Source organism: Rousettus aegyptiacus, unplaced genomic scaffold, assembly GCF_014176215.1.
Source record: "Rousettus aegyptiacus isolate mRouAeg1 unplaced genomic scaffold, mRouAeg1.p scaffold_m13_p_5, whole genome shotgun sequence".
NCBI lineage: Eukaryota > Metazoa > Chordata > Mammalia > Chiroptera > Pteropodidae > Rousettus > Rousettus aegyptiacus.
Window position 1 is genome coordinate 68,038,522 of NW_023416308.1, and position 16,604 is coordinate 68,055,125.

Consider the following 16,604-nt stretch of genomic DNA (forward strand, 5'->3'; position numbering starts at 1 on the left):
GTTGGGGAAATTTCCAAAGGTAATAAAATTTTGTAAAATGGAGATTTTCCAAATTACTCTGAGGATGTACTCTCTGCTTCAGTTTCCTTTCTGCCTAAAATCTACTTAGGAGATTGATCCAGAGCTGGCTTGCCTGGCCTTTGGCACAGTCCGTCCTCTCAACCACAGAGGTTCCTCCACTTTAACTTGTTATTTGTCCCTTCAGAGTGGGAATGATAACACGAACGAGAATCCAGTGATAAACTGAGATACAATGGTTTATAGTGTGAAAGGAGAAAACATCATTGGAATTATGACTTTAGGGTTGTAGTGTTTTAGAATGTCCAGATCTGAGGATTATAGAATAATTTGAAACATGTTATTTAATCTCATTTTTGTGGGGGAGGGGGAGGCAAGAATGGGGTAAAATTGATCCCTTTCCTAGTCTATGTATCACAGGTAAAAAGACTGTAAACCTAATTATCAGTACTACCAACGATATATATTGAATAGTTGGTGTTTGAGGGTTTTATTTTATTGTATTTTATTTTATTTTATTTTATTTTATTTTATTTTATTTTATTTTATTTTATTTTATTTTTTTACTTCTCTAGTAGTTGTTAAGGGAAGAGACTTATAAGTAGATCTTGTATTAGAGAAAATGTTTTGAAAGAGTATCTTTTTCTATGAAAATTATAGGTTGAATGGGTGAGAGGACTGTCAGGGACTGCTCATGTCTCTGAAAGCCACTGGCAGATAATGCTTTATGCCAAATTAGTATGCAAAGAAAAGTTGAATCTCCCAGTAACACTTAAATCAAGCTTGGGCCTGAATGTGGAGAAAAGCAGATCTATAAAATTCAGTGTACAGAACCTAAAAGGATGTTGACAGAGTAACACAAGCTTCTGTTTCTTAAGTGTGGGAAGAAGCTAGAAAGGGGCAGCCCTTTCATTTCTATGATAGCTAATGCTTAGAACAGGCAAGAAGAAACCAAAAGTGGGGGAAAGGGGTTCTTAAATTCTTTATTTATCTTACAGAGTAAGGAAATCAACAATAGAGAATTGAAGTGTTACTTTCTGAGTGATAAAGACCAAGGAAAAATTATTAACTCTAATGTCCTTGACCTAGCTAGGGGAGCTAGGAAGAGTTAATTTTGAACACTAGGTGATCATAACTAATAAGAAAATAGCCTGCCCCACCCCCACCCCATGGAATTTGCATTCACAGAATTTCTGGAATAAATTACAAGGTGTGCTGCCTTAAACAATGAAGGCCCTCAGTTGGTGTTTGCTGATTGGAAATAGTTTATTCTGTGTACCTAATTTTATCACATGACTTATTTAAACCAACTATTGTGAATTAATATTTTGTATAACAAGCTCAGTAATACACTTTAACTGAGAAGACAGCAAATGATGCTGCAAGCTAAATGCACACAAAATATTGGTATAACATCAGAGATCATATAATTGGAAACATGGTGGGGGATATAAAGTGCTTTTGATGATACGTTGTCACATTTTATTGTAAAATGGAGGAAGATGAACAAAATAAGACTAATATTGACTTTTGGTTAGAAAATGACTAGTATACTTAATTGTAAAAGAACTACTGATAGATTCAGAGCATGTTTTAGCTTTTGAGGGTATAAATCTGTATAACAGACCTTGATTATGATTTTGTTTTAGTACCCCTGTAAATTTTGGCTCCTTTTTGTAATAGGTAGATAGTTTATTTCCTCCTACTCTAATAAAACAACCTGTACCCACCACATCACAGCCCATCGGTCCTGTTTTAGCATTCAGATGTGGTGTGGGGATTATATTCCTCAAGGCTGGGGTTAATTGAAAAGCTAATTGGGAATGTGCAAGCCTAAATGCCATCCCAAAACATGCACTATGCCTTATTTATGGTTGGCTGGTCTACTGTTTACTTCATCTAATGCCAATGGAATTGAATAGAAACATGGGATGTAATAATAATCACAAAAACAATAATATTAACAATCGTCAATCGTCTCTATTCAGACACATTATGTATCATTTGCTTTATGCATAGAATTTCATTTAATCTTCATGGTGACCCTATGAGGTATAAATTGTTTTTCTTAAGTCCCTTAAGAAAAGAGTAGCTAGCCCAAGGTCACAGAATTGGTAAGTATCAGTACTGGGATTTGTACCCGAGTTTACTATTCTAAAAATGACTCCTTGAGTCTCTGGCATTCTTTTCTATCTACCTGTCATTCCCTGGTCTTGTCTGAATAAGGTTAACCATTCCTTCTTGTCTTGTTCCCCTCTTTTGATATTAGAATTTCAAAACCATGAGGTTTACAGAATCAAAGTTACTGATCCTATAACTCAACCCCTTATTTTAGATAAAACTATACCTAAGCTACCTTTAATAGACAATTATCTGTCCTACTAATAAAGACTTTACTCTCTTTGTCCTCTTTAGTTTGTAAAATGTAGCAAGCTATCATCTTGGCACCAATTATTTCTTTTAAATAGCTAGTAATTGTCATATCATCATAATCTCTACATTGGCATTTATACTCATTGCTTATCCTATAGAAAGTAAAGATGTCTTTGATCAAAACAGACCTAAATGCTTGACAATTGTAGATGTACTCTCTTTTTAGAGAGAACCAAAGATAGTAGGTGAGGTACATTGTAATTTTTCTAAAAAAGAGAAGCAAAAGGCTCTTTGTTATTCTTTTATTAAAAAGACAGTTTGTGCCTACCAACACATTCTGTGAATGAAATTATTCTAAATGTGATAATATGAATTAAGACTGCCTGGCTGGAATAGAATATCTCCATTCAAATAATTATTCTTTCTTTCTTTTTTTCTTGGACCCTGTTTAATTAATTCAAAAGTTAGTGTCTCCCTATTATGCCTTTTTGTCACTTTTCAACTTAAATTGCTTAATTTAGTCAATCTTGCAATTGTATTATTCTAAAAGGGCAGATGAAGAAGGTTTAAGATAAATTGAAATGCAATTTCTAGTGGCATAATAATATACAAGAGTATAAAACGTTTGAAGTTGTGAACCTTCACTTCCCGATCAGCATTGTTTCTTTCATTTGTATTTATTTATTTATTTTTCTTTTAAGCATAAATCATGAAGAGTGGATGCATGATGCGTTTAGAAAAGACTGACATTAATATCTGTCACCTAATAGACACAACTGTGGATGAACCTGGCAGTGATTTATAACCTACTAGTCCTGTAACTGGCCCTAATATCCTGACATTAGGACACATTCACCTTAAAGAATTTTTTCAGATCCAACATATCGGTTTTCCTCTCCCTTCATTTAAACCAAATACATTAATTCAATATAAACTAAAAAGTATAATCTAGCAATGCATTTGCTGACAGTATAGCCAATGAGACAGAATAATGTCCTGAGTAATCCTGGTGTAACATAAGCAGCATCTGGCTTAAGGTGAGGTCTTAGAGAGAAGGAATTAAATTAGTCCTGTTCTTTGCTATCCAGCCTAAAGCCAATTATTTGGCTACTCTGGGTCCCTGATGTCTACAGGATGCAGTCCAAACCCCTTAGCATGGTCCACAGGCCCAACAAGATATGGTTTTTGCTTTCCTCTTTGCCCCTCTTCCATGGACACTCTAAATCCAGTCTTAACTGCTTTCAAATCCCCAATGTCCCATGCTTTTTCTAGCTTCTACATTTTTGCTTATCCTTTTTTGCTGACAAGCAAACCACAGGCTAGTAGTACCCCTCACTAATTGCACTCCAGCCTTAGGCGACATTACCATCACTAAGAGATGTCCCCTGGCCTCTATGAGCCCAAGATGGATTTTCCATTGGCTCCCACAGCAGTTGTACATATATTGAAATCATCTTTTATTTCTCTGTATTCATCATTAGAATGTGGATTCTCTGAAAGACAGTTCAGTCTTGTTTACTAAATTCTAGGGCCTAAAAAAATGCCTAAACATGGTTGTCTCTCATACCCTATTGCATTGGCTCTAGGTTGTCATCAGTTGCAAGATGCACTTGTATTTCATGTATTACTAAGAAAAGAAAGATCATTAGTGGAACTCCAACACGTCATCAGTTGCAAGACACGTCTTGATTTTAGAGATGTTAACATGTGAAAAAAAGTTTTAGAATCAATGAAGAGTGGCGTAGCTGAAAGAATGAATAATGAATGGGTTTGTTTTGAGGATAAAATGAGTTAAGATAAATAAAGTGTTTAAAAGTTACATACTTGCTATCAACCTACTTTTATTTCTCTATAAATCATATTAGTTTGGCATAGGAAAATGTAATAGATAGTCCTAAAATATGTCATACATTTTGTCCTGTGCTGATCAGACTCAACTGGCATTTGTATGTTCTATTCTGAATTTAGAAAGGTAAATGAATAGAGGGGAAAATGAAATTGAAGGTTATAGAAAAAATGGATTAGAAGTAACAATCAAACTGGAGCCATTTAGACTGCAGAAGAGGAAGCTTAGGAAGCCTCCTGACCTCACCTTATGTGTTTATATGTCCAAACAACAACAACAAAAGTAATTCGTTTTTGCTGAGCTGAGAACTGTGCTAATACAGGTTCTACTGAGATTATTACTATTACTATTAGAGAAAAAACACATCACGAGTAGGTAGCTATTTTAGACACCATGTCTGACTCTAGAGCTCGAGTTCTTAATTAGTAGATAATACTCTGTGTGTGTATATCCTCACATACATATAGAGTACTGTATATTATTTAATACTATGTACTGTTTGTTATATGGTATATATGATGTATGTTTACAATGAGCTAGATATCAAGTGTATTATTTCCTATGAAAGATAAAAGATACATTTAAGTGCAAAAATCTGAAATTTAGCTGTTATTGGGTAAGAAGAAACATCCTGATGTTAAAGATTCTTCAGTCCTCAGTGAATGATGGAATCTTCCTGTGTTCATTTCTGCCTCATGGTAGATTGAAGAGTAGCCTGACCTGGAGAGAGGGATGGATAGATTGTCCTCTCAGGTCCCTTTCTTAGAGCCTTCTGAGTCTCTGAGAGCTTGTTGGTCATGAGCAGCAGCATGACTCAGCGCCAGTGTCTGTCTAGCTGTGGTGACACAGAGGACAGGTGTTTGTCCATGCTGAATGCAGTCCTGCAGTTCTCCCCTGTCACTTGGCAGGTGAATCATACAGCAAAATGGACAGCAGCACCTGTTCTGAGGTCCCCACACTGCTGTCCACCTTGACAGAGCACAAGGCACAGCTGTTAGCAGGATAGGGAGGGAGACAAAAGGAAAGGACAGGATCAGAGAAATGTCTAAAATGAAGGAGGGCAAGAGTAGGCTGCAGAGGAAGATAGCAGGTCACAAAACCACTGTAAAATTGTTATTAATAATGGTAATTGGCAGTTTACTCAAAGAGTATGAGGAGTTTACTCAAGGACTATGATATGCACTTTATATGTATCATCTCATTTAATCCTCACCATAAACTTAATGAGATAAGGTGCACATATTATTGTGTATGTATTATATTTATTGGGCTAATGGAGAAACCGTCTCACCTTAAATAATGCCTTGCAGTATTTGCTAATAATTTCATCTGAAGTAGTCTTATTTTCTCAAACAAAATCTTAAATTATTAATTAAATCATTAAACCATAATTTCATTCAGGATATCTAGCACATAGACAAATAAATCCCAGCTGAATGATTAACCTGGATGGCGGACTCGAGTTTTATCAGATTAAAGACTGGATTGGTAGTCATTAGGCTTCTATGTTAACTGGCTTGTTCCAACCAGCTGACCACCTTGGCTAAATCCATTGATCAATATGGTCCCGAGTTCTTCATCTGCCATCAGATTCCTTCTATTCTAACATTCTTTGATTCTATTTTGATTTGCTATCAGACTATGAAGTCGTTAAAGGAAAGGATTTGATCTCATTCATCTTTGTGCTCCTGGCACCTTCTTAATGCCTAGCATTGAGACAAACTGAGAAATTTTATGACAAATGAATGTATACGAAAGATCTGGAACATCTTTAAGCATGAGCAAGGATAGTATAATGGAGAATCTACCTACTTTCCAAGCAAGAGAAAGATAAGAGACATTCAGGGCATTTCTTTCTTTACTGCTTTCTTCTCTCTCTCTCTCTCTCTCTCTCTCTCTCTCTCTCTCTCTCTCTCTGAAGAAAGGGAATATGAGGCATTTTGTAGCACTGGGATTGGAGGCTCCAGTTCTCTTCCTTTCCCATCCTTCATGCCCCTAATACTAGAGTGAAACAAGCAATAAGCAACAGCATTCCAGAGTTCTCTTCAACCACCAACAATACTTCACACTATGATATTTTCCAGCTGCTTTGTCCTACATTCAAAAAGATTACAGATTTTTGTTTGAGCATGAATGTTTATTCCTTATACCTTCTTATTCTGATAATTCTATTTAGAGACTGTCCCATCCCACCTGCTGTGGATTAAATTGTGCCCCACCCCATCCATATATTGAAGCCCTAGCACTCAATGTGACTGCCATGTGGAGATGTGAAGATAGGGCTTTTAGTAGATAATTATGATTAAATGAGATCATAAGAGCGAGGTACTAATCTGATAGGACTGGTAGCCTTATAAGAAGAGGAAAAGAGATCTCTCTCTGCCATGTGAGAACACATAAGAAGGTGACCATCTACAAGCCAGGAAGAGAAATCTTACCAGAAATCAAACCCTACCAGAACCTTTATCTTGGACTGACCATCCTCCTGAATTGTGAGGAAATATATTTCTGTTGTTTAAGCCCTCCAGTCTATGATATTTTGTTATGGCAGCTCAAGCAGACTAACATACAATGATGGCTATATATGGTGATGTTCAATGAGGACTGGTCAGAGTATTAGTGCCAGGAGAAAAATGTCACCAGTCGTCTGTTCTTTTTATGTAAAGCATGCAAATTCTAATAAATACACAGTCTTTGCAAGGTCAACATCATCTATTCTAGTGAGCTAGGATGGGTTATTAAAATTGGTAACATAAGAAAAGGAGGGAAGATATAAAGGGTAAAGAGAAGGAAGGAACTGGGGAGGATCGCTGTGCTTGCCCTCATATCCTGTAGTCTAACCAACGGAGCGAGAGGAGTGAATGCTAACTGTTCAATACCCAGCAAAACTCACAAAATAAAAAAATAAAATAAAATTCACCAAATACTATTCTTCTCTTCCACATGTACTTGTAACTCTAGGTCACTCTGATTTATGAACAATTGGTTTGCTTTCCATACCATTCACTCCACAGTTCCTCAGTATCGACTATGGGAGAAAGGTTTTGCTGTGAGGAGGGCTCCTAACTTTTCACCAGAGTTTACAGCAGGTAGGAGTCAGTGTCCATGGTGTTCACTCCCAAAGCAGTATCATACTATGTCATTTAACATGAGAAATTGGGATGATTCCCTAGCACAGGAAGGGTGAAAACTAATGTGCTGTGGGAGAGGAAAATGTTTGTTGGAGTTAGGAGAGATGGAGGGGTTTGGTGCTTGGGAAGGCATGAGAGAATAAGAAAAATATTTTTTTCTTCTCTAAACACTATTTTGGCCTAAGACTTACTTTCCTTTAATTGTTTCTAAGCTCTTTGAATAGATTGTCACCTTTATTGACTCCTTCACACATTCTATGAATCCTCTTGTTGGTCCACCCAAGGACAACCACGTGGAGTGAAAGACTGATGACTGAAGTTCAAATTTGACTGGTTGGGTGACCTTGAGCAAATAGCTGCATCTCCCTAATGGTTAGTGTTCTCATATATTAAAAATGATCTTAACAATCCTTGAATATTTTTTGACCCAATTAAAAATCTCTGCATGTACAATATCTGGTCCATTGTAAAATAGTTAATACTTCCTTCTTCCTTCCCTCCCATTCATTTTAGTACTCTGCGTAGTTCTAGAAAGAATGCAAAACAACTTTTGTTAACTTCTTTACTTATGATTTCTCTTACTCTACTACTTCCTTGGGCTTTTGAATGGACTTGCCCTCCCAGTCTGGTTTTATAAAATGAGATGTGTTAAGTACAGCTGTCCCCTGGTTAGAGGAGAACAGCTTACTGAGGAGGACATCTTAACAAGAGAAAATTGTCAACGTGCTGACTTTGAGAGAATTCTAGGTTTTTGTTTCTTTATTATTAAATGAACCTTAGGTTATTCGTATAGAAAATTCCCCCCATTCCCCACCTTTCCCACACCTCCCCTCTCTCAAAACACACCATAATATGGTTTTTACAAGAGAATGATTCTCTATTTGGTCAGTGTCATCAAGGCACATTACTCCTCATTTGAAGTGAAATAATACATGTCGAATGACTCAAGGTGCTCATTTCCCAGCTGGTGAATGTATCACATCACCTCTGTAGCTTTATTCAGGTCTTGGTCTTGGTAAAAAGAAAAGTGGGGAAGAGGAAGAGCTCCATGCAGTGTTACATTCAATTCAGAACTGGAAAGAAACTTCATATCATAAATACTAACATTAATGAACATTTATTGAGTTCTTCCTTTGGGTCAGTCACTATTCTAAGATTTTTACATGTTCTAATTCAGCTAATCCTCACAATGATCGTATGAGATAAATTGTATCCACATTTTTACAGGTGAGGGACAGAAAGATCAATTAATGTGCCCAGAGACACACAATTATCATGTTCTAGAGCCAGGATTTGAACCCCTGGCAACCTGGATACGAGCCCACATCCTTAACCACAGTGCTGCATTATTCCTCATCTTTCATGATAAGCAAACTGAGTGCCCAGGAAACATGAGATTTGGGAAATTTCTCACCTAGTGTCAGTTGTTGGCAGCTAGTCTTTTGGGATTTGAACTCAGACCTTTCTAATGTCAGTTTATCTCTCTGGCAGGAGCTGTAGTGGTTCTACACACTGTTGAGATGCATGTCCATACACTTATTTCCAATAGTCAAATCTCGAAGAATTTCAAATACTACCCTTGTTGTCTGAGATAAACAGCAGCTGATAGGTTCCTTCCATTTCACCCAAAGCAGTATTGGTTGTATTCACATTATTATATGGTAGTATTAATAACCTGTGATGATATTTTCAGTAAATGATTGATCCAAATCTACCATGACTTCTGAGCCTGGCTTTTATTTTATTTTATTTTTAAAATCTAACAGGATGGCATTTGGAAAACAATTCCACACCAGTAGTTGCATTAATTGCTACTTTGGATGTTCCTGCTGTGAATTGAATAGAGCCACTTTGGATCTATTTCTTAGAAATAACCATCTTTATTACCTCTGCTCTAGGATGCACAGTTTTGAGATTTTTAGAAGCAAATATCTTCACTAATCTGTTTCTATTTTCTGTTTTATTCCATAAGTAATCCTTTTCATTGTTATATTTTTAATGTTCTCAGATATAATTTATGAAGAGTATGGGACGTTATAGGACATTTTTGCCTCTTGCTCTTAGCATAACATTCTGTTAAATTCCCAAGTATAACATTTCGAATATCATGTTTAATTCAAATATGATCCATTATTTTATTAAAGTTGTTTTTTCCCTTGCATATCTTTACAATTTGCAAGAGCTTTATGGAAATGGTTTATGTGATACACAAGTAAGAATTTCTTTTAGTATCAGTCATTTCTTCAGTATTCTATGAAAAACAAGATGAAATGTAGGATAATGCAATAGTGCTTGTCGGCAATTATAAACTATGCTATGCCTTTTACAAAACAAATTTAAATACATTATATTTTTCCTTTTTTATCTTCTAATTTTTTACAATTTACCTGTTTGGTTGTCCTGAATTGTTTCAAAGTTGTATTTTTTCCATATTTCCTTGTTAATTACAGGCTGGCCCCAGGAAAATAAAATTCAAGTAAATAAGTTATCTTGCCTTTTAAGTCAATTAACAGGTCAGCAAACACTTATTTGAACCTTGGTATTGAACAAAGACAGACTTGCACACAACTAAATAATACTATACTAGGATTTATGAAAAGTGCATACATGATCAAACCATTGTCCCTATGCTGGGGTAGTTCAGGTGTACTTTTGGAAAAAAAGACATACACATACAATTAAAGTAAACTCTTAGATGTGCTTCACTAGTATAAATAACACTAATTTCTGCTTTGCTAGACTTTCTGCTTTGCTAGATTTTCTGGGTTTTTTTCCTTGTTTTTTTTTTTTTTTTTTTTTTTTTTTTTTCTTTCTTTCCTGAATCTTAGCACTCTGGACCTGTAGGATCATAACTGATTGCAAACTACCTGGCATATCTCTCATTCACAGAGCCCTCCTCTCCAAGATTAGACTATGATGTGATTATGTTCTTACGTGCATGTAGACATACATAGTGTCCTTCTAGAAGAAATGCCTTAAATTAAATAAACTCATATTTTAATACTTCTATTACTATAGATTGAGACAGAAGAGTAGAATATTTAAACATATAATTTCTGAATCCAGACTTTCTGGATTCAAATCCCAGCTCTGCCACTTACTAGCTGTGGTACTTTGAGCAAGTTATAACTTTGTGTGCTTCAGTTTCCTCATCTATAAAGTGAGAATAATAGTACTTTTTTTTCATAGGGTTGTTATGAGGACCAAAAGAGAAAATATCTGTGACATAACAGGAGTTATCTAAGTGCTTTTAATAAACACAATGGGAAAGAGATTTGGGGACGAATGCAGTTCTGTGGAAACTCTCAAATGAGTGGCTAATTCTTTCATCTCATACTCTGACTCTGATTTTGACTTACAGTAGGTATACCTGGAACTGCTTTGTAATCATATGCTCTACAACATCAGCTTAGATGAACAAGCAAAACTCTACCTCAATACAACAATCCTGAGCTTTTCCGAGCAGTGTTTTTGGAAGGTGACTCTTGTCTGCAGCCCTGATTTAAGCAGTTGATTTCACCAGATACGCTAGGATTACTGCCATTAGGTTGTTGAGTCATTAGTGTGAAAAGCACAAGAGTGTCTGCCTTGACATCTACCCAAGGGAACATCCTCTGAGGACGTAGAGCAAGGGCCTTTAATTAGTATAATAAACTTCTGTCTTCCCAAAGCACCAGCTTTGCTTTTGGAAAGGCATCAGTATCCATCATTACTATTTGTTGCTAAGTGCTATAGATAATTCCAAGTGTTTCTGTGTTCTTAGGGACTGTTCAACGGATATGAGAACATTCAGATACCAGAAGGTGGCTTACTTTTGCATTTCTAATTAACATTCTACATTCTAGCTTATGTATTGTCTCTTTCTCCATATTCTACCTCTTTTAATTTATACAATTTCATCACTGGTTGAGTAAACAGCATGTCTTTATGAAATAGAACTATTTCTTTACAGAAACTAGATATTGTCTTTGAGTAAGTGGCAAAAAAATCCCAACAATCTATAAATGTATTTATTTGATAGATGCCTTACAATATTCTAAGAAGCTGGGATATGATGATGAATATGGCCTATTCAGCACTCAAGGATTACATCATTTAGTGGATGAAGAAAATAACCAAACTTAAATATAGTTTATTTTTATCGTGATTAAATACATATAACATAAAATTTACCATTTTGCCACTGTTAAGTTTACAATCAGTGGCATTAAGTACACTTACAATGTTATGCAACTATCACCACTATCCATTTCCAGAACTTTTCATCATCCCAAACAGAAACTCTGTACCCATTGAGTATAGTCTTAATGTAAAAACTTTCAGAATTTCCACATTTGACCTCCTTAATAAAATCCACTGATCAATTTACAGTAGTTCCATCTACCTGGAACTAAGCTGTTCTAAGAATGCTTCAGAAATGCTTACAAATGCCTGAACGGCCATCATTTCTTTGATAAGATTTTATAATATACAAAGTAATGGTGTTAAGCATTTTGTTGCAAGTAATACAATTTCACTTTAGCTGAGTACCTTTAGCTTTGTTAAGATTAGTAATTAAATATTTACTTGTATAGTAAATTAGCTATGCCACGTGATCACTGGAAAGTGGCTGCTCCGTTTACTGCAGCATAAATGTTTTACAAGGTAAAGTTATGTAACTAGTAAATTAATAATGACAATTTAGGTTTCAACTAATTAAACTCTTCTTTAGCATTATTAATTTGAGGATCTGAAGTAAAACAACTTTGACAATGATGACAACTGTTGCGATGGCTTAGCTGCACCAAGCAAAGATAAAATTAGGAAAATAGAGTGTGTGTAACTAGTTATAAAAAGGCAGTTTCCAACTGTTTTCTTTATGAATTTAGATTGGCAAGTCTAACCGAGGATTAAATATGCATTGAGAGAGACCTGTGATCAACCTTATTCAGTCAGAACATTTTTAATGAGAATAGACACAATTATGATAGTAGTCTATCATATATATTTTAAAGAGCATGGTGAATATGCCCCGACTAAGTTAGGCCTTTGAAACAGCATAATCTAACACAAAGAACCCAATTCACAATCACAGATTATTATGGCTAGAAGCTTTTATGCTAATATAAAATAATAATAATAACTTATTATTATGGGTAAAATATAACAGATGATGAAATTGAGGCCCAGGAATATTTATCTTCATATATTCAATATTTGGCTTCATAAAGTTAGTTCAGTCATAACCTAGACTTCTATTTTACTTCATATAAAGAGAACTACATGTAAGGAAAATGTGAAAACATGTAAAAGAAGGTATGATCATGTATAGCCACTCAATCTTTAGTTTATTTGGGAAAACACTGTAGTTTGGTTGAGGAAGCATCAGCTTTAGAGTCCAAAAGACCTATATTTGAATCAGCTTTGCTTTTTATCAGCTAGAGAAGTTATTTAACTTCTCTGAGGCTTAGTTTTTACATCTGTAAAATAGGAATAAAGTGGTAAATCACTAACATGGCTGTGCTATAGACAGTAGGTGTTGCAAAGTCAATTCATTTATTCGCTCAGAGAAATAGTGATTGGAATTCCTAACACATGCCTAATATATTCTCAATTAGGATATAAAAATAAAAATAAAATGGACAACATCTACCCAAGTTATCCTCCCCAACTTCTCTAAAAAGTTCAGACTAGTGAGGGAGAGAGCTATGTAAGTAGCAACCATATAGCATGCTCATCCAAATTTATTCATCAAAGTTGTGCAATAATAGAAGTATGTAGACTCAGCTCAATATAGAGGCATGAAGAGAGAAGCAGAGAGGAAAGGATGGAGCTAGAGGAGGCCTCAGAATAGGGATGGTGCTTGGAAAGAGCCTGACAGAATGAGGAGTTTGCCAACAGTGATGGATGTCATTTTGAGCAGAGATAACAGTTTGAAAAAAGCACAGAACCCTCAAAGAGCATGGCCTTTTCATGGAACAGCAGTGGGCTCATCATGGCCTTCCTTGGAGTGTGCACAAGAGAGTGGTGAGGAGTGACTTTGGAAAGGTTGGACCAACCAGATGGTGAAAGGCTTGGTTTGCCCTATAAGAAGTTTGAATTTTATTTGATGAAGGATGGAGCACCAATGTCACTGAAGGTTTTTAAGGAGGAAGAGAGGGAGCAGGAGCGGGCGATGGAGAGAGAAAGGAGGTTTGACACAATCAGATTCAGATTTTAGGAAAACTGTTCTGGTGGCCGTATGAAGAATATATTAGTAACCAGCTAGAGTAGAGGCAGGAAGACAGACACTGCAGGAGACATCTACAGTAATTTCAAACTTTAGTGTGCATCAAAATCACCTGGAAGTCTTGCTTATAAACAGATTGCTCAGCTCTACTCTCAGAGTTTTAGATTTAGTAGGTCTGAAATGAAGAACATGGATTTGCATTAACAAGTTTCCAGGAGCTGCTGCTTCTGATGCCTCTGGACCCCATTTTGAGAATTAATGCTATTAAAATAAGGGGCTGACCTGGGCTTGTACTGAGGTGGTGAATGAAATCCTATTGTAAGAACCTCACTTATTAGAAGCATTTTTGCCTGCTGAGATTTTCTTGGATAATATCTCTACGCCTGAGGCATTTGATAATGGTGGAGGGTTTTAGGTAAAATCAAGTGCACCAGCTTTAAAGTTTCCTGGCAGGGTCAGAATGGGTCAAAGTGAGCTGTGACCCTCAATGAATGTAAACATGGAAAGGGCTGTGGGAATTTCCTTATTCAAATTCCTTTGGCACCATGGAGGTGGTTGCTAAAAGAAGTCAGTTCCCTTTGGAGAGAAGGAAGAGACTTTTCCTCAGTCACAAGGCTGGTTGTCTGCTGCAGAAGATTCTTGCTCTCTCATCTGTCCATATTCCCTGACTGTCAGATACACTATAGTTAAAGGGAAACAAATCTGACTCATTTTTTAGTTGTTTCACCATTTCAATTTTTTTTTTTAAAGTAAGGATATGCTTTACTAAGAAGGTTTACGTGATCATTTTCTTTTATTTTTTGTTTTTCCTCCTGTTTTTGTTTTTTTTTTTTTTTTGGTGCATGTGTTAGTTTTTAGGGTGAACATGATCTCTCTAATTACCTTTCATTGTAACTGAGATTTCTTTTTCTTGTAGTCCCTTTGTCGTTCTAGTGAAATGGGCTTTATCCGCTGAGTGTAGGAAAAAGGTTTTAATTGACATAATTAACTCTGAGGTGGTTACCTCGGATTTAAAAAAGGCAGCTGATTCTTCCAGAATGTGAAGGTATTGCCCGATAGAGCCAAGCAAGCTGTGTGTAATAATGAAGGTGGTTCAGGAGGAATTTTGTACTCTTAATTAGGAATGAGATGAGGTAGCCTTCTGTCTGCAGGAGGCTCAGGGCACAAGCCTGTAATTGCAATGAGTATAATGGGATTACTTCACATGTGAGATGTTGCTGTCACTAAAGGGGCTACAGAACCTTTCGTACAAACCCGAGCTCCTGTGTGGTGGGCGGTGTCATAGTGGGATGTTTGAGGGGAGAAATGATTGTGTAATTTGGCGGATTTTTTTCTCCTTTTTTCTCTGTCTCTGTGTGTGTCCACAGTGCAGAAGAAGGGCATAAAATATTGTGTCTCTCAAATATTGTGCTTCTAATGGAAAGATTTTTGAGGGTTGTCTTGTATATGAGACAATATGTTCCAGATGCTCTAAATGATGTCCGGAATAAATATATTGCACTTCTGTAAGCAGTTAGTGTGATTACCTAATATTGCAGCTCATAAATGTGTACTACAATAAAATATTATTGCATTAGTCAGTGTAAATTTCTCCCAGGTATAAGGATAGATATTGAGCAGATATTAAATGCAATGCGTGTTTGGAAAGCATATATAGAACTTTGAATGCATTTTAATTTCAAAGTAAGAGATTTGAGTTAATTAAGCACCAGGGACTTTATATGAACCACTAAATTAAGTAATATCTCTCTTTGCCCTGCTCCCTCTCCCTTTCTCTCTCTCTGTTTCTCTCTCTCTCTCCCCCCACCCTTCTCTCTTTCTCTCTTCTCTCTCTCTCTCTGACTCTCTGCCCAATCCCTCTTTTTTTTCCTCTTTTTTAAATCATCCATTCACAAAACTTTGAGTATGTGTTTACCAAGTAATATGTAAAGCACATTACATATTAAGATACAGTTATATGAAATTCGGACCTAGAGTTTGGGCTTTAACACATTAATGAATAAAAATGAAATTATATTATATGTAAACTGAGGGGATAAATCAGGGTTAAGTAATACCCTAAGTGTATAAGTGAGGTTAGGGCTAGGAAAATAGGAAGTCTATCCCCAGATAACATAGAATAAAAAAAGGAATTCAATTCTGCGAGTTTCATCTAGAAAGGCCTCCTGGAGAAGGTAGAATTCTAATGTTGTTTAAAAGCCTAAAAGATAATATAGTAACAAATAAGGAGGAAAAGGCATGTCATGACCTTGTTGATTCTGGCACTGTTTCTGAAGAAAGCACAGGGAGCCGGAGAGAAATGAAGAAGGAGAGGTTGTAAGGCTGTATCCTAAAGAAGAGCTAAAAAGTCAATGTATGTAGAGAAGGTGGGCATAAATAGGCTTGGCGTGTGTGTATGGCACCCTAGGAAATAGCCGTAGACTCAAAAAAGGTATTACAAAGGCTGGAATTCCAGACTTATCTGGAAGACAAGTTAATGATTGCCCCAGAGGAGGAGGGAGTGCCGATAATAGACTATCTGTGCTAAGGAAAAGGCTGTGGTAGTTTAGGGAATAGATAGTCTTTAGTAAAAAATAAAAAAGGCAAGGGCAGTAGCATGTATTGAGCATTTGCTATGTACCAGCCATGTCGCTAGATACTATGTTTCGTCTTATTTCCTCCTCACATTAATTCTGTGGGGCAGATATATTTTTCCCTATTTTATAGGTGAGAAAACTGAGGTTCAGATGAAATACCTCTATCAGGATCACACAGTCAGTAAATGAGAATTAACAAATCCAACCAAAGTATTTACCATTGGAAAGTTTAAATTTATTGTTTTGAACAAAACTACACCATATCCTTCATTCATACATTCAGTAACTAATGCACCGGGCACTGTCGCTGTGTTTACATTCTTGCTTTGCACCTACTAGCTATCTAATCTTGGAAGAGCTACTTTTCTGTGACTGTTTTCTGAAATGTTAAACAAGCTTTCGTGAGGATTAAATATTGTTATGTTTGCAAAGATGACACACAATGGCCACTT

General features: G+C 36.1%; 1 protein-coding gene across 18 annotated transcripts in view; it reads left to right on the forward strand.

The window, feature by feature from the left end:
* Positions 1-16,604, forward strand: part of DLG2 (discs large MAGUK scaffold protein 2) — a 1,668,408-nt gene that overhangs the window by 902,801 nt on the left and 749,003 nt on the right. The window lies entirely within an intron of this gene.